General features: G+C 41.5%; 1 protein-coding gene across 1 annotated transcript in view; it reads left to right on the plus strand.

Moving 5' to 3' along the window:
- The window catches only part of LOC122541735 (uncharacterized), a 121760-nt gene that overhangs the window by 87224 nt on the left and 8145 nt on the right, over positions 1–26391 (plus strand). Inside the window, exon 3 of the transcript XR_006309663.2 lies at positions 24910–25182. The gene's annotated coding sequence lies outside the window, so the exon portion shown is untranslated. The remainder of the gene's footprint in view (positions 1–24909; positions 25183–26391) is intronic.

The following is a 26391-nucleotide window of genomic DNA, read 5'->3' on the forward strand; positions in this document are numbered from 1 at the left end:
AGAAATTCCTCTCTATCTAAACCTTTAACACTATGGCAGTCCCAGTCGATGTTTGAAAAGTTAAAATCCCCTAACATAACTTTATTATTCTTACAGATAGCTGAGATCTCCTTACAAGTTTATTTCTCAATTTCCCTCTGACTATTGGGGGGTCTATAATACAATCCCAATAAGGTGATCATCCCTTTCTTATTTCTCAGTTCCACCCAAATAACTTTCCTGGATGTATTTCCGGGAATATTTCCCTCAGCACAGCTGTAATGCTAATCCTTATCAAAAAATGCCACCCCCCCATCTCTCTTGCCTCCCTTTCTATCCTTCCTGTAGCATTTGTATCCTGGAACATTAAGCTGCCAGTCCTATCCATCCCTGAGCCATGTTTCCGTAATTGCTATGATATCCCAGTCCCATGTTCCTAACCATGCCCTGAGTTCATCTGCCTTCCCTGTTAGGCCACTTGCATTGAAATAAATGCAGTTTAATTTATTAGTCCGACCTTGTCCCAGCCTGCCCTGCCTGTTTGAGTCACTTCTCTTCTCAGCTGTACCTGTCTCAGATCAATCTCTTTCCTCACTATCTCCCTGGGTCCCACCCCGCCACCCTACTAGTTTAAATTCTCCCAAGCAGTTCTAGCAAATTTCCCTGCCAGTATATTAGTCCCCTTCCAATTTAGGTGCAATCCGTCCTTCTTGTACAGGTCACTTCTACCCCAAAAGAGATTCCAATGATCCAAAAATGTGAATCCTTCTCCCATACACCAGCTCCTCAGCCATGCATTCATCTGCTCTATCCACCTATTCCTGCCCTCACTAGCTCGTAGCACCGGGAGTAATCCAGATATTACTACCCTTGACGACCTCCTTTTTAAATTTCTGCCTAATTTTCTGTAATCTCCCTTCAGAATCTCAATCTTTTCCCTTCCAATGTCATTGGCCCCTCTCCCCCGTGAGAACATTCTGCACCCTCTCAGACATCCTTGATCCTGGCACCAGAGAAACAACACACCATTCTGCTTTTTCTCTGCTAGCCACAGAAACGTCTGTCTGTACCTCTGACTGTAGAATCCCCTAACACAATTGATCTCTTGTAAACCGATGTACCCCTCGTTGCGTTAGAGCCAGTCTCAATACCAGAAACTTGGCTGTTCGTGCTACGTTCCCCTGAGAATCCATCATCCCCTACATTTTCCAAAACAGCATATCTGTTTGAAATGAGTATATCCACAAATGACTCCTGCTCTAGCTGCCTACCTCTTTTAGCCTTCTTGGAGTTAACCCATCTATGTGACTGTATCTGAGACTTTCCCCCCTTCCTATAACTGCCATCCATCTCATACTGTTGCTGTTGCAAATTCCTCATCGCTTCTATCTGTCTCTCCAACCGATCCACTCGATATGATAAGATTTGTGTCCAACAGCATTTATGGCAGCTATAATCCGCAGTAACCCTTAAACTCTCTTTAAACTCCCACATCTGACAAGAAGTACATATCACTGCAAAGGCCATTTTTGCTCCTTCACAATCTACAGACCCAGAAAATAACACCGTCTTATTCCTCTACAAACACTGCCCCAGGTTAAATTAATAGCTGTGGCTTATATCTTAAGTTTAATCAAGGGACTTATCTCCAAAAACATATAATCAAGAAAGAATCGACTATACTCTCTTCATTCTATGCTGTTGGAGAGACTTAAAACAACAATTAACTTATCTGATTCTGTGCTGTGAACTTCGCCCAACAGTTCCTCCAAGAATATTGCTTCTTCATTGTTTAGTGTATTTTGAGGCACATTAAATGCCACAACATCTGTATTTGATTCCTCACTCTGTGGGGCAGTAACTAATACCTGTTTCTCTCGTTCATTCTCCCTGTTATAATAAGGTCACATATTCATGTGACAGTTTTTTCTTATCCGGTTTCTTTACCAGATAGTATATCTGATTCAACTTTTTCTCAATTTGATAGGGATCACTGAACCTGGCTTTGAAGGGATCTCCTATCACTGGTAAAAATACTAATACGTCATCCCCACGGGAAAACGTCCGCACCTCAGAGATTTTATCTGCCACCTCCTTCATTCTATGCTGTGCTTACTTCAGGTGCTGTTTAGCTAACTCACTAACTCAATTTAATCTCTCCCTCAGCTTTGATACATAATCCAAGTGTAGGACCTCCGACTTTGGTCTTGTCGATTTTAATTAATTTCAACGGCCCTCTCACTTCACGTCCGAATATTAACTGGAAGGGAGTAAACTGAGTAGATTCATTTGGGACATTTCTAATGGCAAACAATATGAATGGGATACCTTTAAACAGGGTATTCAGGGTCTGATGCCACCTTTATAAAGCTCCCTGGGATTCAGGATGATTTAAAGTGCTGTGTACCTTCGCCATGCATGACTTCCTTAAACAGTCTAGCAGTAAAATTAGACCATGGTCTGACTGAATCTCTCTGGGTAGCCTATACCCCATGAAGAAAGCTATTAACTCCTCTACCACCCTTTTTGCCTTAATACTGTGTAACGGAATTACCTCTGGAAATCAGGTAGACACATCCATTATGTTGAACAAGTTCTGGTTCCCACTTTTAGTTCTTGGGTGGAGACCTACAATTATAACCTATGTAAAAGGTTCTTCGAATCCGGGAAATAGCAACAAATTTACTATTGCCTGTGGCTTACCGACCATTTGGAATGTATGACACGTTCATCAAAAGTTAACCACATCCTTGCGCATTCCAGGCCAATAGAAATTAATCTGAGTCTTCCCTGCCCTGAGGTAACCTTCAACAGGTATTTCATGTGCTACCCATAACACTTCCTGTCTATATGTTACCGGCAACACAATCTGGTGCACTTCAGCCCATTTCTCCTCTGCATTAACCTGTTGTTGTTATCTCCATTTTTATCTTAGGACTCTGTCTTTCAGATAATAGACCTCTGGAATATTCTCTGCATCCTTTTCTGAGTACGCATCAACATGTATATCTTTTATTGTCTTGTCTTTCTATGGCAAGTCCCTTAGCCTTTCAGGACTAAACACTTCTGTCTGACCCGCTGCCTGGTCAGGTTTTTCCTGCACCTTTCTGTCAAACAGGGTATCTACTAACTGAACCTCAACTCTTTCATCTTTCTCTTTAGTTACTGCTTTGTGCTATGACTTATGATAGTGGGACCTTGTTACTGTATAGTCTGGGAAAATACCAGGATAGTTTTCTTTTGACTCCTCAGTTCCTTGGGCTTTTCTACAAGGGGTGTCACTCCCACCTTAGACTGTGCTAAATCGTTCCCAAGAACAAACTGAATTCCTGGAACTGACACTCTGTCAATCACTCCCACTGTTACTTCTCCAGTCTTGAGTTGGCACGCCAACCTGATCTTACAGAGAGGAACATTAAATTTCTGTCCATCTATCCCACAAATTACCTCTGTCTTGGGTAACAGGTCAGAAAGAGTGCAAATTTGTTCATCTCTTACTATTCAAGACCAGTTAGATCCTGTATCTCTCAAAATTATAACTTCTTGCCCTTCTACCCCTGTTCGTTCTGAGTAGACTTTACCCACAGAGGCAAATTCTTTATTCAAATCAGGCATTAACTCCATATCAAGCCCCTGCCTAGGCTGTGCACTCTCCAGCAGCTCTTCAAATTTTCTTGGGGTTTCTTTTACTACTTTCACTAATGCCACTGACTTAGCTTCTTTTGCCATATCTTTTCCCACAGTGCCTTTCTTTAACAACCAGCACTATGACTTTACATGTTACACTTTACCACAGTGGAAACATCTGAGGCTTTTTACCTCCTTTCCATCCTCTTGGGCTTCTTTTTTATTCTGTGGTAAACACTTACCAAGAACAAAGGAAGTTTACAGCCCAGGAACAGGCCCTTCAGCCCTCCAAGCCTTAGTCAATCCAAATCTACTGTCTAAACTTGTCACCCAATTCCTAAGCATCTGTATCCCTCTGCTCCCCACCTACCCATGCATCTGTGCAGATGCATCTTAAATGAATCTACCGTACCTTCCTCTGCTGCCAACGTGTTCCAGACACTCACCATCCTCTGTGTAAAGTACTAGCCGCGTGTATCCCCCATAAACTTTCCACCTCTCACCTTGAAAACATGACCTCTCATTATTGAATCCTTCATTCTGGGAAAAAGGTTATCTCTATCTACCCTATCTATACCCTTCATGATTTTGTAGACCTCAACCAGGTTCCCCGTCAATCTCCTTTTTTCTAATGAAAACAAACCTAACCTACTCAACCTCTCTTCATAGCTAGTGCCTTCCATACCAGGCAACATCCTCATAACCCTTATCTGCATCCTCTCCAAAGTGTCCACATCCTTTTGGTTATGTGGCGACCTGAATTGTACACAGTATTCTAAATGCGGCCGAACCAACGTCATGTACAAGTTTAACATGACCTGCCAGCTCTTATACTCAGTACCCCGTCCAATGAAGGCAAGCATACTATATGCCTTCTTGACCACTCTATCCACCTGTGTAGCAACCTTTAGGGTACAATGGACCTGCACTCCTAGATCTCTCTGCTCATCAACATTTTCCAAGGCTCTTCAGTTCACTGTATAGTTTGCTCTAGAATTAGATTTGCCAAAATGCATCACCTCACATTTGCCAGGATTGAACTCCATCTGCCACTTCTCTGCCCAACTCTCCAGTCTATCTATATTCTCCTGTATTCTTTGACAGTCCCTTATGCTTTCTGCTGCTCCACTAAGCTTCATGTCATCTGCAAACTTGCTGATCATACCAACAGTGCCCTCTTCCATATCATTTATGTTCATCACAAACAACAGTGGCCCCAGCTCTGATCCCTGTGGAACACCGCTGGTTACCTTTCTCCTTTTCAAAGAAACTCCCTTCAACTGCTACTCTCTGTCTCCTGTTGCTCAACCAGTTCTTTATCCACCTAACGAGAATACCCTGCACACCATGTGACTTCACTTTCTCTATTAGTTTACCATGGGGAACCTTACTAAAGTCCATGTATATGACATCTACAGCCCTTCCTTCATCTATCAACTTGGTCACTTCCTCAGAGAACGCTATTAAGTTGGTAAGGCACGATCTCCCCCACACAAAATCATGTTCCTATTACTGATAAGCCCATTCTTTTCTAAATATAAATAGATCCTATCCCTCAGTACCTTCTCCAGCAACTTTCCCACCACTGACCTCAGGCTCACTGGTCTGTAATTACCCAGAATATCCCTACTACTGCTCTTGTAGATGGGGACAACATGAGCAACCCACCAGTCCTCTGGCACCTCACCTATGTTTAAGGATGCCATAAAGTTATCTGTCAGGGCCGCAGCTATTTCCTCTCTCACCTCCTTCAGCAACCTGGGATAGATCCCATTCGGTCCTGGGAATCTGTCCACCTTAATAACCTCTCGCCTACCCAACACATCTTCCCTACTTATGTTAATGTGATTCAGACTAATCAAATTTCTATCTCTAATCTCAACATTCATCACATCCCTCTCCTGAGTGAACACTGATGCAAAGTAATCATTCAGAATCTCATCCATTCTCTCAGGTTCAGCACACAGCCTTCCTCCATTATCCTTTAGTGGACCAATCCTTTCCCTAGTTATCTGCGTGCTTCTTATATAGGAATAAAATGCTTTGGGATTCTCCTTAATTCTGCTCGCTAAAACTATTTCATGACCCCTTTTAGCCCGCTTGATCCCTCGTTTAAGACTGGTCCTACTCTTCCGATATTCCTCCAGGGCCCATTGTTCTTAGCTGCCTGGACCTTATGTACGCTTCCTTTTTCATCTTGGCTCATCCTACAATTTCTCATGTCATCCATGGTTCACAAATCTTGCCTTTTCTGTCCTTTGCCTTCAACGGGACATACCTATCCTGCACTATCTTTAACCAATCTTTGAAAGCAACCCACATATCAAATGTGGACTTCCCTACAAATAGCTGTGTCCAATCTACATTTCCCAGCTCCTGCCTAATTTTGATATTATTGCCCTTGGCCCAGTCTTCCCTTAGGATCACTCTCAATCTTTATCTATGGGTGTTCTAAAACTTAGAGTTGTGATCACTGTTCCCAAAGAAATCCCCCACTGCAACTTCTACCAACTGGCCTGGATCATTCCCCAACATCAGGTCCAATATGGCCCTGTCCCTCGTTGGACTATTGAGGTACTGCTCTAGAAAACTTTCCTGGACGCTTCTTACAAATTCTACCCCATCCAGACCTCTGACGCGAAGTGTATCCCAGTTAATGTTGGGAAAATTAAAATCTCTCATCAACACTATCCTATTGCCTCTACATCTTTTCAAAATCTGTCTACCTATTTGTTCATCTACCTCACACTCACTGTTGGGAGGCCCTGTAATACAGTCCCTATTCCTGATGAAGGGTTTTTTCCTGAAACGTCGATGTTCCTGCTCCTGACCTGCTGTGCTTTTCCAGCACCACTCTAATCTAGACTCATATACCCCCAACAATGTAACTGCACCCTTCTTATTTCTCAGCTCCACCCACAATGCCTCACTACTCAAGCCCACCATAGTGTCCTCCTTTAGCACAGCCATGATATCATCCCTGACCAGCAATGCAACTCCACCCCCTCCCCACCCCCTTTACTTCCCTCCCTGTCCTGTCTGAAGCATCTATATCCTGGAACATTTAGTTGCCAATCATGCCCTTCCTTCAACCAAGTTTCTGTGATTGCAATAACATCATACTCCCAGGCACCAATCCAAACCATAAGTTCATCTGCCTTACCCACTATACTCCTTGCATTAAAGTAGATGCACTTCAGGCCACCAGTTCTTTTGTGTTCATCTGCTCTCCACCTACTCTTCCCCTTATTAATACTATCTTCATGATTCTTACAGTCTATAGTTTCCACCTCGCTGTCTACTTGTCTTCTCTTCTGGTTCCCAGCCCCCTGCCACATTAGTTTAAAACCTCCCCAACTGCAGTGCAAAAACTCCCCCAAGAACATTGTTTCCAGTCTGGTTCAGATGTAGACTGACTATTTTGTAATAGTCCAATGTCCTTTACTCTTTGTTTCATAGTATAGGATCTCCCCTTCTCCAACTACTATCGCTCACAGAATGAAATTCTGGCCGGAAGCTTGTCTTATGCATCAACATGTATTCATCTGCTAACTCTGCTGCTCTTCTCACTTCCTGAACTTTCTGTTGCTCCACATGATTTCTTATCACCTTTGGAAGTGCTTTTTTAAACTCCGCCAGCAGAATAATCTCTCTTCAAGCCTCATGGGTCTTATGTATTTTTAAGGCCCGCACCCATCTCTCAGAATGACCATATTTAATTCTTTTGAACTCAACATAAGTCTGACCTGGTTCCTTCTTTGTTTCTGAACCACTATCCATATGCTTCTGGTAACAATTCATAAGCACTTAAAATAACCTGTTTGACCTCTTCATAACCTCATCTGACAGCGTGGTAAATATCTCACTAGGTCCGCCTACTAGCTTAGTCTGAACTAGCATTACCCATAAATCCTCGGACCACTCCGTCTGCCTAGCCATTTTTTGAAATGAAATAAAGAAGACTTCAATATCTTTCTCATCAAAATGTGGCAGAGTTTTGACATATTTGTGTATATCACTGCCTTCTCTTTTAATCTCCATCCTGTTAACTTGACTGTGTTGACTCAGTCACAACTTCTCAAGTTCTAATTCTCTCTCTTTTTCTCTCTCCCTTTCTTCTCTCTCTTTCTCTTTCTTTTTCCTCTCTCTCTTTTCTCTCTCTTTATCTTCAAATTACAATTGAGGAAAATATAATTAAAGTTTTTCTAACTCTACTGCATTTGTCTGTTTCTCTGAAACACTTCGGTGTTTGAGTAATTCCCTTACAATTTCCGCTTTATTTTTGTCCTTCGTCAAACCTAACTCCAAGACCTTTGCTAATTCTAAGAGTATGATGTTTTCTTTTCATTCTCAACTTTCTTGGCAAATTTGGGAATCATCTTCAAACCTCTAAACCTCTTTAGTAATTATAAGAGCCATCTCTCTCAGTTTTACTTTAACCAAACACAAGTAACCAAAATTAAACTAATTGTCTCACCTATGTTTTCTTTAAAGATCTCAGACACTAACTGGAAAATGTTTAAATCTACTGGTCTTTCTTCATACCCAAAATCTATTCAAATCTGTCCAAATCTCACTGGATCTGTCTAAACCTGTCCAAATCACTGTTGTGAGCCCCCAATCTGTTAGGACGGGGGGTAAACCCTTCTGCTAATTTAAACCAGACACATAGAAAAGCTCACTGCACCTCATAATCTGTAAAACTTTGAGTGATAATGAACTACCAAATCCCACTATTTAAAAAAAAATTAACAATTTATTTCCAAGAAAAGAAACAACTATCTACACTGTAATCATCCTTTGTCTGATCAGTTTATCTGGCTCCCACTCTACAATATACTGATCCGATAAAACCATCCCCATGTAAGTTTTACAAAAAAATCAAATTTCAAAATCAGTCAGCTGTGTCGATTCTCCTCTGTATTTTCCTTGGTCATCTTTTCTTCGGTCGTCATAGATTTCACATGAAAAAGTACCTTTCAGAGGGGGTTTCTGTGGTGTTTGTGGTACTCTTTGCCGCTCTGGGTAACTGTTCAAATTGCTTGTTTTTCTATACCCCAAAACGTCAGATCATCTCATTGGTTTGATGTCATCGAAACAGTAAAATTCAATTTGATTGGATTTTGGTATCTTGGGGGCATATTTTAACTGATTGGCCGAATTCAAATTGTTGCGTAACATAGCAACACAGCTCTGTTATTTGGTTCACATCCAAATGTAACATTTTAAAATTTTTCAGCACACTCTGTGATTGTTAAGTCCATGCCTGCTTTCACTCTCTCTTAAAGGTACAGTACACACCTGCAACTTCATAACATCATCCTTCCTATAGCATTTGTATCGTGGAACATTAAGTTGCCAGTCCTGTCCATCTCTGAGCCATGTCTCTGCAATTGCTATGATATGCAAGTCCCATATTCCTAACCATGCCCTGAGTTCATGCGCCTTCCCTGTTCAGCCTCTTGCATTAACTTAAAACTGCATTTATTTCATCAGTCCTCCCTTGTTCTCTGCTCTGTTCCTTGTGCCCTGACTGTTTGATTCACTCTTTTTCCCAACTGTACCAGCCTCATATTGATCTCTCTCCTCACTATTTCCCTGGGTCCCACCCCAAACCTACTAGTTTACTAGGGTGGTAGGTGCCTGGATTGCATTGCCAGCAGAAGCAGGCACGGTAGATTCATTTAAGATATGTCTGGACAGATGCATGAGTAGGTGGGGAGCAGAGGGATACAGATGCTTAGGAATTGGGCAACAGGTTTAGACAGAGGATTTGGATTGGCTCAGGCTTGGAAGGCCGAAGGACCTGTTCCTGGGTGGTAAATTTTCTTTGTTCTTTAAATCCTTCCGAGCAGCGCGAGACAGTCTCCCTCCCAGTATACTAGTCCCCATCCAATTCAGGTGGAACTTGTCATTCTTGTACAGGTCACCTCTACTCCAGAAGAGATTCCAATGGTCTAGAAATGTGAACCCTTCTCCTCTGGACCAACTCCTCAGCCATGCATTCATCTGCTCTATTCTCCTATTTCTACCCTCACTAGCTTGGAGAACTGGGAGTAATCCAGATATTACTACTCTCGAGGACCTTCCTTTACAGTGATGCTGTTGAAGAATATGTTTAAGCTTTGTTTTCCTGAATGTTTTAAGATTTTTATGACTGTTTTGAATCTCTAGATATCTTGGTTTGTGACTTTTTTGTTTTTGCCTTTTCTGTAATAAACTTTTCTTCTCTTGATAAACTCTACAGCTGCATCACTGAATGACACAAGGTCGGTTAATTTAAGTAAAGATCCATCAAATCTGGTTTCATTCTGGGATCTGACTTGTCCAGTAGAACCATCAGCGAGAATCATAAATTAAGTCAATAAGGACATTCCTTTCTCCAGGTTGGGAGATCTGTAAGAAATTTGTTAATGATGTCAAAAATTCTGGAGAGATGTATGGAATATTATAGGATTAACTCCCGTCTTTCACTTATGAAGAAAGTATCTTGCGTTGACAAGTACAGGACAGCATAGGCCTGTTATTGTTGCCAAGGACATGCTTCTTTCACGAACTCTGAAACTTAATAAGGTGGGGAATTCTCATGAACTAAAAGTAAACGAACCATCTAAGAGCAAGTTCAACAGAATATCTCAGCAAGCGATGAGCCAGAAAATGATTTCATGCAATTCTGATAAATATTGGTGGGACAGATTTGAGTGACTGATTTCAATTTATGTGTTTGAAGTCTGCTCCAGTTCCTTCACTACAATGAATGCAAGGAGGGAGATGGACTGTTCACAGTGTGTGTCTTTAGTGGCTGAAAGGTACTGATTACAATTTACATTTCTGATTGAGGAGAGCAGCTGATTACAATGTGTGTGTATGCAGTGAGGGTAAGAGCGTGATTGTAAAGCCTGCAAGTAAAGTCGGGGAGCCGACTGTTACAATGTGTGTTTGTGTGCACATTTTAGATATAGGAGCAGTAATTAGGCCATTCAGCCAGTCGAGTCTGCTCTACCATTCAATCAAAAATAGGTTTTTTCAACCCTATTCTCCTGCTTTCTCTCCTTGACCTTTGATCGCCTTGGCAATCAAGAACCTCCATCTTAAATATACTTAATGACCTGGCCTCCACAGCCTTTTGTGGCAATGAATTCCATTGTTCACCATTGTCTGGCTGAAAATGTTTCTTCTTATCTCCATTCTAAAAGGTCTCCCCTTCACTCTAAGGCTGTGCCCTTGGGTCCTCGTCTCCCTGACCAACAAAAACATCTTCCCAACATCCACTCTGTCCAAGCCACTCAGTATTCTGTACGTTTCAATTGGATTTCCTCATATCGTTCCAAACTTCATCCAGAATGCTCAAACATTCCTCATATGTTAAGTTTTACATTCCTGGGACCATTCTTGTGAACCTCCTCTGAAGTTGCTCCAGGGCCAGTACATCCTTCCTACGATATGAGGCCTAACACTGCGCACAATATTCTAAATGTGGTCTGACCAGAGCTTTATAGAGGCTCAGAAGTACATTCCCAGTTTTGTAGTCAAGCCCACTCAAAATAAATGCCAACATTGCATTTGGTTTCCTAACTACTGACTCAACTTGCAAGTTTACCTTGAGAGAACTCTGGACTAGAATTCCCAAGTCTCTTTGGAGATTAGATTAGATTCCCTACAGTGTGGAAACAGGCCCTTCTTCAGACTTCTGAATTTTCTCCCCATTTAGAAAATAGTCCATGTTTCTATTCTTCCTACCAAAGTGCATGACCTCACACTTTCCTGAGTACTCCATGTGCCACTTGTTTGCCCACTCTCCTAACCTAGCAGAATGTGATGACTGAAGATCAGAGATCAGAGTCAAAGAATGTGGTGCTGGAAAAACACAGCCGGTCAGGCACAATCCAAGAAGCAGGAGAATCGACATTTCAGGCATATGACCTTCATCAAAACGTCGATTCTTCTGATCCTTGGATGCTGCCTGACCGGCTGTGCTTTTCCAGCACCACACTCTTCGACCCCACTCTCCTAACTTGTCTAAATCTTTCTACAGCCTCCATCTGTGGGAAGCTAGAGAAATGATTGCTGAGATATTTGTATCATCGATAGTCACAGGTGAGGTACTGGAAGACTGGAAGTTGACTTTCGTGGTGCCACTGTTTAAGAAGGGTGGTAAGGACAAGCCAGGGAACTATAGACCAGTGAGCCTAACGTTGGTGGTGGGCAAGTTTGTTGGAGGGAATCCTGAGGGACAGGATGTACATGCAAGGACTGATTAGGTACAGTCAATATGGCTTTGTGCATGGGAAATCATGTCTCACAAACTTGATTGAGTTTTTTGAAGTGGTAACAAAGAGGATTGATGAGGGCAGAGCGGTAGACGTGATCTATATGGACTTCATTAAGGTGTTCAACAAGGTTCCCCATGGGAGACTGATTAGTAAGGTTAGATCTCATGGAATACAGGGAGAACTAGCCATTTGGATACAGAACTGGCTCAAAGGTAGAAGAGAGAGGGTGGTGGTGGAGGGTTGTTTTTCAGACTGGAGACCTGTGACCAGTGGAGTGCCACAAGTAGTGCTGGGTCCACTACTTTTTGTCATTTACATAAATGATTTGGATGTGAGCATAAGAGGTACAGTTAGTAAGTTTGCAGATGACACCAAAATTGGTGGTGTAGTGGACAGCAAAGAAGGTTACCTCCGATTACAATAGGATCTTGACAGATAGGCCAATGGGCTGAGAAGTGGCAGATGGAGTTTAATTCGGATAAATGCAAGGTGCTGCATTTTGGGAAAGCAAGTCTTAGCAGAACTTATACACTTAATGGTAAGGTCCTAGGGAGTGTTGTTGAACAAAAAGACCTTGGAGTGCAGGTTCGTAGCTCCTTGAAAGTGGAGTCGCAGGTAGATAGGATAGTGAAGAAGGCATTTGGTATGCTTTCTTTTATTGGTCAGAGTATTGAGTACAGGACATTGGTTAGGCCACTGTTGGAATATTATGTGCAATTCTGGTCTCCTTCCTATTCGAAAGATGTTGTGAAACGTGAAAGGGTTCAGAAAAGATTTACAATGATGTTGCCAGGGTTGGAGGATTTGAGCTTTAGGGAGAGGTTGAACAGGCTGGGGCTGTTTTCTCTGGAGCGTCTGAGGCTGAGGGGTGACCTTATAGAGGTTTACAAAATTATGAGGGGCATGGATAGGATACATAGACAAAATCTTTTCCCTGGGGCCAGGGAGTCCAAAACTAGAGGGCATAGGTTTAGGGGGAGAGGGGAAAGATTTAAAACAGACCTAAGGGGCAACTTTTTCACACACAGGATGGTATGTGTAATGAATGAACTGCCAGAGGAAGTGGTGGAGGCTGGTACAATTGCAACATTTAAAGGCATTTGGATGGGTATATGAATAGGAAAGGTTTGGAGGGATATGGGTCGGGTGTTGGCAGATGGGACTAGATTGGGTTGGGATATCTGGTCGGCATGGACAGATTAGACTGAAGGGTCTGTTTCTCTCCTGTACATCTATGACTCTATGCCTCCTCAATGCTACCCATCCCTTGACTATCTTTGTATCATCTGCAAACTTAGCCAGAATGCCCTCAGTTCCTCCATCTAGATCAGAAATGTATAAAGTGAAAAGTTGTGGTCCCAACATTGAGCCATGCAGAACACCACTTGTCACCAGCTGCCATCCTGGGAAAGACATTTATATCCCCACTCTCTGGTTTCTGCCATGCTAGCACCTTGTCTCTAACTCAAGGCCCTTATCTTACTCAGCAGTCTCCTATGTGAAGCTATTATCAAAGGCCTTCTTGAAGTTATGGTAGATAACCTCCAATGGCTCTCCTTGGTCTAACCTGCTTGTTACCTCCTCAAAGAATTCTAGTAGATTTGTCAAGAATGACCTCCCTTTGATGAAACCATGCTGAGTTTGCCCTATTTTACCATATACTTCCAAGTATTCAGAAATCACATCCTTCACAATGGACTCCAAAATTTTGCCCATAACCAAGATTAGGCTAATCGGCCTGTAATTTTCCATCTTTTGCCTTACTCCCCATTTGAACAGGGTGTCATGTTAGCAATTTGCTGGTCCCTGCAACCCTCCCTGACTCTAATAATTCCTGAAAGATCACCACTAATACCTCCACTGTCTCTTCAGTTATCTCCTTTAGAACGCTCGGGTGTAGTCCATCTGGTCCAAGTGATTTTGGGCTCTGTTCCCCAAGAAGGACATAATAGCCCTGGAGTGGGTTGAGTGGAGGTTCATGAGAATGATCCCTGGAATGAAAGGCATAACGTATGAGGAATGTTTGAGGATTGTATGTCTGTACTCAGTGGAGTTTCAAAAGATTGGGGGGAAATGGGGATCCAATTTATACTTACAGAATACTGAATGGCCTGGACACAGTGGATGTTGGGAAGATATGTTCCATTGGCAGGAGAGACAAGGACCTGAGGGCACAGCCTTAGAGTGAAGGAAAGACCATTTGGAACAGAGATAAGGAGACAGTGGAGAATCTATGGAATTCAATGCCACAGAAGGCGATGGAAGCTATGTCATTGCATATATTTAAGATGGAGATAGATAGATAGATTCTTGATTGTCAAGGGGATCAAGGTTTACAGGGAGAAAGTGGGAGAATGGGGTTAGAGGCTTACCAGCCATGATTCAATGGCGGTGCAGACTTGATGGCTAAATGGCCTAATTTTTGCTCCTATGTCTTATGGTCTTAAGTTACATGTTGGTGGGTTAGATAAAGCACTGGGAAATCGGATATAGGAAAACATTAAATTTTGTTAAACTGGTAAAAAAAATACATAGTAGAGGCTAAAAAGCTACACTAGAATGTTGGAGGTTGGTTGAGAAGGAAGTGCCAGATCTTCTTAACCATTTACTTGTAAAGGTAAGGTTTACTTGCATAGGCCAGAAGCTGGAGGTAAAGAAGTTACAGTATTAAGAAATATGAGATCATTTCAGTCTTTGATGTTGAGAGATGAGGAGATATGGAACTCAGAGGACTTTGTCAGGAAAACTGCTAGTGCGTGGAATTCATGGTGAGACAAGAGGTGCTCCATTATGTAGAATGAGGTTGGAGTGTCCAGTGAAAAGTAGAGAAGTGGTGGTAGGAGCACTGGAGAAACTCTTGGCTCCAGGAATACAATTTGTCCTTGGTAACAATATAACTGGATCATAAGTAAGAATGCTGTTTACTGTGGTTGGAAAGTTAGTGGAAAATCAGGCTACTTAGGTATTACAGGAAGTATATCTTGGGATCTTTCCTGACTGCATCACAAAGCCACCAGTTGAAACATGAGGACAAATCAATGAATTCAGATAAGAAAGTTGAAGTAGAATTATCAGAGACCACATTTAATTGAATGGTTGAGACCAAACAGGAACAGGTAAGAGGACAAAGTGGATATTTTTAGTTCAGAGAAATTAACTTGAGTTACAACAGAAAGATGAAAAACTGAAGCAATTGTATCAAAAGGTGTAAGGAGAAGAGAATCTGAGTGTATTCCTGAATGTTACCATCTTAAAATGATGTCTTGATGAGGAAATGGAGACCGTTATATATTCTGTCCATATCTGTATATGGACAGAAGTTCATCATAGAACATAGAACAGTACAGCACAGAACAGGCCCTTCAGCCCACGATGTTGTACCGACCACTGACCCTCATGTATGCACCCTCAAATTTCTGTGACCATATGTATGTCGAGGAGTCTCTTAAATGTCCCCAATTACCCTGTCTCCACAACTGCTGGTAACGCATTCCATGCTCTCACAACTCTCTGTGTAAAGAACCTGCCTCTGACATCTTTCCTCCAACCAGCTTGAAACTATGACCCCTCATGTTAGTCATTTCTGCCCTGGGAAATAGTCTCTGGCTATCGACTCTATCTATGCCTCTCATTACCTTGTATACCTCAATTAGGTCCCCTCTTCTCCTTTTCTCCAATGAAAAAAGTCCGGGCTCAGTTAACCTCTCCTTATAAGATAAGCCCTCCAGTCCAGGCAGCACCCTGGTAAACCTCCTCTGAACCCGCTCCAAAGCATCCACATCTTTCTTATAATAGGGCGACCAGAACTGGACGCAGTATTCCAAGTACGGTCTAACCAAAGTTTTATAGAGCTGCAACAAGCTCTCACGACTCTTAAACTCAATACCCCTGTTAATGAAAGCCAAAACACCATATGCTTTCTTAACAACCCTGTCCACTTGGGTGGCCACTTTAAGGGATCTATGTACCTGCACCCCAAGATCCCTCTGTTCCTCCACACTACCAAGAATCCTATCCTTAATCCTGTACTCAGCTTTCAAATTTGACTTCCAAAATGCATCACCTCGCATTTATCCAGGTTGAACTCCATCTGCCACCTCTCAGCCCATCTCTGCATCCTGTCAATGTCCCGCTGCAGCCTACAACTGTCAACGACACCTCCAACCTTTGTGTCATCTGCAAACTTGCTGACCCATCCTTCAATCCCCTCATCCAAGTCATTAATAAAAATTACAAACAATAGAGGCCCAAGGACAGAGCCCTGTGGAACACCACTCACCACAGACTTCCAGGCAGAATATTTTCCTTCTACTACTACTCGCTGTCTTCTGTTGGCTAGCCAATTCTGTATCCAGACAGCTATGTTCCATTGAATCCCATTCCTCCTGACCTTCTGAATGAGCCTACCATGGGGAACCTTATCAAATGCCTTGCTAAAGTCCATATACACCACATCCACAGCTCGACCCTCATCAACTTTTCTAGTCACATCCTCAAAGAACTCGATAAGGTTTGTGAGGCATGACCTGCCCCTCACAAAGCCGTGTTGACTGCATTTAATCAAGCCATACTCTTCCAGATGGTCATAAATCCATGATGTATTAGCAATAGATTATCGAAAGGTATTGCGGGTAGCACATGAATAAGCAGTAGGAGGTCATTTAGGGGTAAGAAAAAAATCAAGCGAAAATACAAAACTATTTTTTTACTGGACCGGACGATATAAGGATGTAGTTGAATTTTGCCATACATGTCAGGTAATTGGAAAATCTCAGGTAGTAATAAAACTAGCACCTTTTAATACCCATTTATGTGTTTGAGAAACCTTTCACAAGAGTCTCAACTGATTGCATAGGACCCCTACCTAAAACAAAAAGTGAGAATCAATATTTGTTAACAATAATGGATGTGCCCACTGGATTTCCAGAGACATATCAGAAGCATATCACAGATAAAAGGACTATAGAAGAGTTACTCAAATATTTCACTAGATACGGACTACCCAAAGAGATAAAATCAAATCAAGAGTCAATTTTTACATCAAAATTATTCAGGGAAGTTATGGATACCTTTGGAATAACACAAATAAAATCCACTGTGTGATATCCAGAATTGCAGGGAGTTCCAGAAAGGTGGCATCAAACTTTAAAGACCACGCTGAGAGCTTATAGTCGAGACTATCCAGATGATCGGGATAAAGGAATTTCATTCGTACTTTTTGTCATGAGGGATGCACCAAATGAATTGACCAAATTCAATCTGTTTGAATTAGCTTTTGGGCATAAGATGAGAAGACCACTGAAATTAAGGAAAGATTGGTGAGTCAAAATTCAGTGACCACATTTTCAGAGTATGTGTCAAATTTTAGGGAACAATTATATCGAGCGGGAAAGTTCGATGTTTAAAGAATTGCAGCATATAATGAAGCAGGAAGCAGATAAGTCAAAAACTCTCAATTTTGCTAATGGAGATAAATTGTTAGTGTTACTTCCAGTGATAGGTGAACCTTTCAAGGTTTTGTGGACCTTATCTAATAGAAAGGAGATTGAGTGAGGTGAACTATTTGATAAGGACTCCAGATAAAAAGAAGTCTCAGAGTGTGTCATGTGAATATGCCAACAGTATTTTGATAGGGAAAGAAAGCAAATGGACAATATGTTACTGGTTACAACACAAAGTGAGGAACCAAATTCAGAGGATGCTGAATTGTACATTCCTCAAATTAAATTGGACAATGCAAAGGTTGTCAAAAATTGGGATAAATTACTGAGTTACCTTCCAGAGGAAAATCGAAATGACCAGAAAGAGTTATTACAATCACGTGGGGAGAAATGTGGGAATAAGCTGGGAAGTACTAATCTAATTATGCATGATGTAGATACAGGAAATGGTGTTTCAATTAAACTACATCTTTATGGGTTTAAACCTCTAAAGTTGGCACAGGTTCAAAAAGAGATTGAAACATGTTCCAAAACAACATAATTGAAGTGAGTTGCAGTGACTGGAGCTCACCCATAGTAACGGTACCAAAACCCAATTGTTATGTGTGGACTATCGTAAAGTCAATGCATAGTCTGATTCATAACCAATTCCATTTTTGGAAGACTATATTGAGATGGTGGGACTAGCAACGTTTATTTGTAAGTTGGACTTACTCAGATGATACTGGTAGACATTTTTATCTGAAAGAATGAAGACAATTTCAGCTTTCATCACACCAAATTGGTTATACCAATTTAAATTCATGCTATTTGGTTTGAAAAATGCACCAGCCACATTTCAAAACTAACCCATAAAGTCATTTCTAGATTACTCAATTGTGTGGTATACATCAATGACCTGGTGATATTTTAGGTACACATGGAAGGAACGTTTGCAGCATTTATTGGAATTATTTGATCGACTTCGGAAGGCAGGCTTCATGATAAACCTGGCAACGAGCGAAATCACCAAAGTCTAAGTCACCTTCCTGGACCATGTTATTGGACGTGGACAAATGGACTCACGGAGTGTGAAAACAAAGGTTATTGAGGAGTTTCCCATACCATCAAAGAAGAGAGCAGTACTACTATTCCTGGGATTGAGTGGGTTTTATTGGAATTTCATATAGAATTTTAGCAGTGCGATTACTCCACTGAAAGACCTATTGAAGAAGCGCAGAAAATTTCATTAGACAGCAGACTGTCAGAAGGCATTTGACAGCTTGAAAGCTGTGTTAAACATTGCCCCAGTGTTACACAAAGTCTATAATGGTGGCTGTCAATACGAGTGATGTGGCTTTTGGTGTTGTACTCTTACAAGACGACAACAAGAAGATAAAAAGAACTATTGGATATTTCTCCAGGAAATTGAATATTTATCAACAGAAATATTCCACAATTAACAAGAAGACCTTGAATTTGGAGTTAGTGTTTCAACAAAAAAAATGCAACATTTATGTTGCTAGTATTGTGTCTGAGACAATTGTATATTCTGATCATAACCTATTAAACATTTTGGAGAAATTTAAGGACAAAAATTCCAGACTATTTAGATGGGGTTTATTACTGCAACCATTTAATTTGAAAATTATATGCATGGCAGGATAAGAAAACATAATTGCCAATGGTTTGTCACGACTTGGATAGAGAAAGATGAAGGCGTTTGGTGGCAGGAGCGAAGGGACTGAAATAGAATGTAATAGTGAATACTGAATTAATAGTGAATACAAATACTGAACTACAGAAGCAATCATCCCAACACCCAGAAACAAAGCTGCATTAGAACATTATTTCAACAAGCCACCACACACTGCAGCACAGAAGAACTATGAAGAGCAGAGGAAAATCACCGAAACAGTGTATTCAAAAAGAACGGGCACCCAATGAATACAGTCCATTGAATTTTCAGCAATGAACCCAAACAGGCAGACAAAACGCATCCAGAAACTGTAGCCACTCTTCCCTACTTCGAAGACATCTAAGAAATGACTGCCAGACTACTCAGACCCTTGGCATCATGGTAGCCCACAAACCCACCAACACACTAAAACAGCAGCTAATGAACTTGAAAGATCCTATACAGACAATAAGCAAAACAAACATCATTTACAAACCTTGCAAGAACTGAAGCAAACACTACATTGGACAAACAGGCAGAAAACTAGCCACCAGGATACATGAACATTAACTAGCCACAAAAAAACATGACCCACTCTCACTAGTAAAATTACATACAGATGACGAAGGACACCACTTTGACTGGGACAACACATCCAACCTATGACAAGCCAAACAGAGACACGTATAAGAAGCATGGCATTCCAACTGGAACTCTATCAACAGACACATTGATTTGGACGCCCATCTACCACCCTCTGAGAAAAATAAGAGGAAATGACATCACCAACCTAAGGAAACCTGAACACAAATAGAAAGCGGGTCATAACAGCAGTGCTTTAGAGGCTTACTGTATGGTGTCGAAATGTCTGAAAAAAAATGAACCTTGCAGTTCAGCGTGCAAACTTCCATCCAGAACCTCAACCTGAGCTACAAATCTTCTCAAAATTTGGTAATAGTGAATGCTTGCACGCTTGGTGTCAATGTAATATATATGGGTTCTGGTGTACTAATGGAGTAAGATTACAGGTTTGAAAATGAAGCCATCTTTGTATATTGATGAGGGAGGCTGATGATGCTGTCACTTTAAAAGGTTTTTTGAAGAGAGGTTGTAAATGCAGAGGTACCGAGAAGCCGAGGGAGTTAAACAGTTTTACCATAGGAAGAGGAGTAGGCAGTTCTCACAGTTCAGGTTTTTTTTCAAGTTTTTTTTAGCTGTAGCAGTCACAAGAGTCCAGAAGAGTTGAAAGCTTCAGTAAAGGATTCCTCTGGCTTTCTCTGAAATCTCTCTTTGGATGTTGTTCCCTCCTGCTTGTAAGAATCTGTGTTTGAATTTAACTTTTTGCCAAGGGGTCTGCTTATGGGATGTTACAGTACTGAAACAGTTAATTAGAACAGGTATCCCTGCTTTTTGAATGTTTGCTTTATGCCAACTCGCTTTTACAAAAGACCTACATTCGTACCTGTTTTTGCTAACCAAAAGAAAATTTTCACTTTTATGAAAAAGCGGGTGCAGCGAGAGTGGCTCCTTCCCCGGAAGTGTTAATAGATGACCCGCTTCCTCTCTCTCCTACACCCCACTCTTCTATACCTCCCACCACCCCAACCTCCGATGACTCAGCCTAACATACCATCATCATCACCACCACCACCACCACCTCTCAGCCATGCAGTGTGCTTTCTGCCTTCCTGATTCTGGTCAGTGAAACAAAACTGTACATGTGTTATTTCTACTTTTATATAGGCTGTGTATTTATCATATCATTCCTGCTTTTAATGTACACTCATGTTACTTGAAGTTTTGTCTGTTATTTGGTATGATTTGGCATGTTTTGTTTTGGGTCTGGGAATACTCAAAAAATTTTTCCATGTAAATTAATGGTAAGTACTTCTTTGCTTCATGCCATTTTTGGGTTACGAAAGGTTTCATAGGAATGCTGTATTTTCGGATAGCGGGGTTTACCTGTAATTGTTACTGTATCAGGTCGGTTATGTTTTTCAATAGTTAATTTGAAATTCTACTTTCTTTTGTTTGTGTTTCAACTGTAAATAAATTTTGTTTTATTTAAAGCTGAGTGGTTTGACCAATTGCATCACACCTGGAACACCCACTTCACATCTACTTTTAAAATAAGAAAAAAGAGGCTACCTTCTTAAAATATTTTGAGGGGGTATGGCCTGGTACATAACAAAGTCTGGATTAGAGTGGTCCTGGAAAAGCACAGCAGATCAGGCAGCATCCGAGGAGCAGGAAAATCGACGTTTCGGGCAAAAACCCTTCATCAGGAATAGTACATTAGTCCAGAAGTGGCCTCACCAATATCCTGTAAAACTCAATATGACTTCCCAACTCCTATATTCAAACATCTGCGCAATGAAGGTATGTGTGCTAAATGCCTTCTTAACCCCCTGTGTACTGGTGATGCAAATTTCAAAGAATTATGTACCTGAACCCCTAGGTCTCTGTTCTACAACACTCCACAGGGCCTTACTATTAACTGTATAAGTAATATACTTGTTTGTATTACCAAAGCGCAAAACCTCACGTTTATCCAAATTAAACTCCATCTGCCACACCTCAGCTGATTGACCCAAATGATCAAAATGTATTTGTAATTACTGTCCTCTATACCATTAATTTTGGTGTCATCTGCAAACTTACTAATTATGCCTTCTATATTCTCATCCAAATCATTAACATAAATAACAAACAAAAGTGTAACCAATACCGGCCACTTTGGAACACTTCTGGTTACAGGCCTCCAGTCTGAAATACAATCCTCCATCTCTCACCATAAAGCCAATATTGTATTCAGTTGGCAAGCTCACCCTGAATCTTTTGTGATCTAATTTTTTAAATTAGTTTCCCATATGCAACCTTGTCAAAGGCTTTACTAAAGTCGAAGTAAACAACACTCTGGCCTCATCAATCTTCTTGGTTACTTCCTTGAAAAACTCAACCAAGTTTGTGAGACACGACTTCCTTTGCAAAACCCATGCTGACTATCCCTAACAAATCCTTGCCCCCACACCCCCTCCCCCACCATGCATATAAATCTTACACTTCATAATCATGTCCAAAATGTATCCATCACCGATGTTAGATTCACAGGTTTCCAGGCTTCTCCTCACAGGTTTCCACTCACAGCCTCTCTTAAACAATGGCACAACATTAGCCACCCTCCAAGTCCTCTGGTACTTCACCTGTATTGATAGTTTATAAAAATATTTCTGTTAGGAGCCCCAAAATTTCCTCCCTAATTTCCAACAACATCCTGGGTACACTGAGAGTCAGAGTCAGAGTGTATGGAAACAGTCCCTTCAGTCCAACTCGTTGATGCTGATCAGACATCCTAAATAAATCTTGTCCTATTTGCCAGCATTTGGCCATTTCCCTCTAAACTCTTCCTATTCATATACCCATCCAGATAAAATTCCCAAATTCAAAAGGTATCAGCCTCCATCACTTCCTCTGGCAGCTCATTCTATACATGCTATCCTCTGAACGAAACACTTGTGCCTTAGGTCCCTTTTAAATCTTGCCCCTCTCACCTTAAAACCTATGTCGCCTCAGTTGGCTCCCCATCCTGGGGAAAAGACCGTGTCTGTTCAACTCTATCCATGCTCCTCATGATTTGATAAACCTCTTTAATGTCACCCATCAGCTTCGGACGCTCCAGGGAAAATAGCCCAACCTATTCAGCCTCTCCCTATAGCTCAAACCCTCCAACCCTGGCAATATCCTTGTAAATCATTTCTGAACACTCACATTTCACAACATTTAGCAGGGAAACCAGAATTATATGAAGTATTCCAAAAGTGGCCTAACTAATATTCTGTAGAGCTGCAACATGACTTCCCAATTCCTCTACTCAATGCACTGATAAATAAAGGTAAGCATTTCACTAACCTGTCGACTTGGGACTCTACTTTCAAGGAACTGCAAGGACCTGCACTCCAGGGTCACTGATCAGCATCACTCTCCAGGACCTTACCATTACTAATCAGTTCCTGGAGATTTACTTACCTTTATCTTTTCTAAGACTTCTAGCATTACTACTTCTTTAATGTGAACTGTTTTAAAAACATCAATATTTATTTCCGAGTCCTCCAGCCTCCCATTTCTTTCTCAACAGTAAAAACCGACATGAAACATTAATATCTTACACATCTCCTGAGGCTCAATGAAAAGAGAACCACGTTGATCTTTAAGGGGTCATACTCCCTCTCAAGTTACTCTCTTGTTCTTAATGTATTTGTAGAATTCTTTCGGATTATTTTTAATCTTCCCCATCAAGGTTATCTCATATCCCCTCTTGGCCCTCCTGACTTCCTTCTTAAGAATGTCCCAACATTCTACAAGAGATTTGGTTGTATGTAATATATGATTCACTTTTATTTTTGACTAGAACCTCAATATCTTTAATTATCCATTGTTTCCTAATCATACCAGTCTGGCCTTTCACTCTAACAGGAACATAATGCCTCTGAACTCTCATATCACTGTCTTTCATCCCTTTACCTGTGAACGGCCTCCTTCAATTACCTTTTGAAACTCCTTGTTTCATACACTTAAAATTTTCCTTTCTCCAAATAAGAACTTTAAATTTTATGGAAGATTTGTCCTTTTCCATAACTATTTTAAAACTAATAGTATTACGATCACTAGTCCCAAAGTGTTCTTTAGTCACTTAACCTGCCTTATTTTTAAAAAGAAAGTCCCTTTCCCCTCTCCCCCTAAACCTATGCCCTCTAATTCTGGACTCCCCCGAACCCAGGGAAACGACTTTGTCTATTTATCCTATCCATGTCCCTCATAATTTTATAAACATCTTTAAGGTCACCTCTCAGCCTCCAACGCTCCAGGGAAAACAGCCATAGCCTATTCAGCCTCTCCGCTTAGCTCAATCCTCCAACCCTGGCAACATCCTTGTAAATCTTTTCTGAACCCTTTCAAGTTTCACAACATCTTTCTGATAGGAAGGAGACCAGAATTGCACACAATCTTCCAACAGTGGCCTAGCCAATGTCCTGTACAGCTGCAATATGACCTCCCAACTCCTGTACTCAATACTCTGACCAATAAAGGAAAGCATACCAAACGCCTTCTTCACTATTGTATCTACCTGCGACTCCACTTTCAAGGAGCTATGAACCTGCACTCCAAGGTCTCTTTGTTCAGCAACACTCCCTAAGACCTTACCATTAAGTGTATAAATCGTGTTAAGATTTGCTTTCCCAAAATGCAGCACCTCACATTTATCTGAATTAAACTCCATCTGCCACTTCTCAGCCTATTGGCCCATCTGGTCAAGATCCTGTTGTAATCTGAGGCAACACTCTGCTGTCCACTACACCTCCACGACACCTGCAAACTTACTAACTGTACCTCTCTTGCTCACATCCAAATCATTTATGTAAATGACAAAAAGTAGAGGACCCAGCACTGATCCTTGTGGCACTCCACTGGTCACAGGCCTCCAGTCTGAAAAACAACCCTCCACCACCACCCTCTGTCTTCTACCTTTGAGCCAGTTCTGTATCCAAATGGCTAGAACTCCCTGTATTCCGTGAGATCTAACCTTGCTAACCAGTCTCCCATGGGGAACCTTGTTGAATGCCTTATTCAAATCCATATAGGTCACAACTACTGCTTTGCCCTCATCAATCCTCTTTGTTACTTCTTCAAAAAAAACTTAATCAAGTTTTAGAGACATAAGTTCCCACAATGCTTTGGGATTCTCTTTATCAATTGCCAAGGTCATTTCATGGCCCCTTCTTGCTCTCCTAATTCCTTGTTTGTGCTCTTCCCTTCTTTCTTTACATTTCTCATGGGTTCTTTCCGACTTTAGTTTCCTAAACCTTACATAAGCTTTTTTCTCCCTTTTGCTGTTGGTTTTGTTTGTACTTTTTGTTTCTCTCTCCCTCTCTAGTCCCAGAATGGTGTGTATGGAATTCAGAGTACCAGAGCGACGTGAAGGGAATCTCGAGTCCCGGAGCAGCACGAAGGGAATCCCAAGTTTTGGTGTAGCACAAGATGAAGCAAGTCCCAGCACTACATGACTTACCTTGTTGCTGCTGAGTGCCGGTGAAGAGCGGACAGGAGACGGAGCAATGTGGGGAATCCCAAGCCCCGGAGTGATACATGGGGAATCCAATGGCCCAGAGCGACACAACGTGAAACCAGAGTCCTGAAGCAAAGCAAGGTAAAGCAAATCCTGGTAAGCGTGACTTAAATTGATGCAGCTGAGTGCCAAAGAGGAGTGGGTTGGACGCTAAAGCGATGTTGTACAGTTACTGGGCTTGGGCCTGGTACTATGTGCTAAGCTGCTGCTATTTGGAATTCTTACTGGACTGTAATCTACATACATTTTGCAATGTTATAACTACCTAATTTCCAATTTATTCTTCATCACGTAAGTAATAGAACAGAAAACAGTACAGGCCCTTCAGCCCTCGATGTTGTGCTGATCTTTTATCCTACTTGAAGATCAAATTAAACTACATACCCTTCATTTTACTATCATCCATGTGCCTATCCAAGAGTCGCTTAAATGTACCTAATGTCTCTGACTCTACTATCACCGCTGGCAGTGCATTCCACACACCCACCACTCTATGTGTAAAGAACCTACCTCTGACATCTCCCCTAAACCTTTCTCCAATCACCTTAAGATTATGCCCCCTCGTGATAGCCATTTCTGCCCTGGGAAATTGTCTCCAACTATTCACTCTGTCTATGCCTCTCATCATCTTGTACATCTCTAACAAGTCATCACTCATCCTTCACTCCAATGAGAAAAGCCTTAGCTCCCTCAACATTTCTTTGTAAGATATGCTCTCGAGTCCAGGCAGCACCCTAGTAAATCTCCTGTGCATCCTCTCTAAAGCTTCCATATCCTTCTTATAAAGAGGTGACTAGTATGAACCAAACATTCCAAGTGTGGTCTAACCAGGGTTATAAAGAGCTGCAGCAAAACCTCACTGCTCTTAAACTCAATTCCCCTGCTAGTGAAAGCCAACACAGCAAAAGCCTTCTTAACAAGCCAATTAATTTGGGTGGCAACTTTGAGGGAACTATGGAAGTAGACCACAAGATCCCTCTGTTCCTCCACACTGCCAAGAATCCTGCCTTTAACCCTGTATTCTGCATTCAAATTCGACCTTCCAAAATGAATCACTCCACACTTTTCTAGTGTTTAGATCAGAGTGGTGCTGGAAAAGCACAGCAAGTCAGGCAGCATCCGAGGAGCAGGAAAATCAACGTTTCGGACAAAAACCCTTCATCAGGAATCCTGATGAAGGGCTTTTGCCCGAAACGTCGATTTTCCTGCTCCTTGGACGCTGCCTGACCTGCTGTGCGTTTCCAGCACCACTCTAATCTAAACTCTGGTTTCCAGCATCTGCAGTCCTCA

The sequence above is a fragment of the Chiloscyllium plagiosum genome, unplaced genomic scaffold (genome assembly GCF_037043375.1).
Source record: "Chiloscyllium plagiosum isolate Xiang-an unplaced genomic scaffold, Cpla_swu_hap1 HiC_scaffold_43, whole genome shotgun sequence".
Taxonomy (NCBI): Eukaryota; Metazoa; Chordata; class Chondrichthyes; order Orectolobiformes; family Hemiscylliidae; genus Chiloscyllium; species Chiloscyllium plagiosum.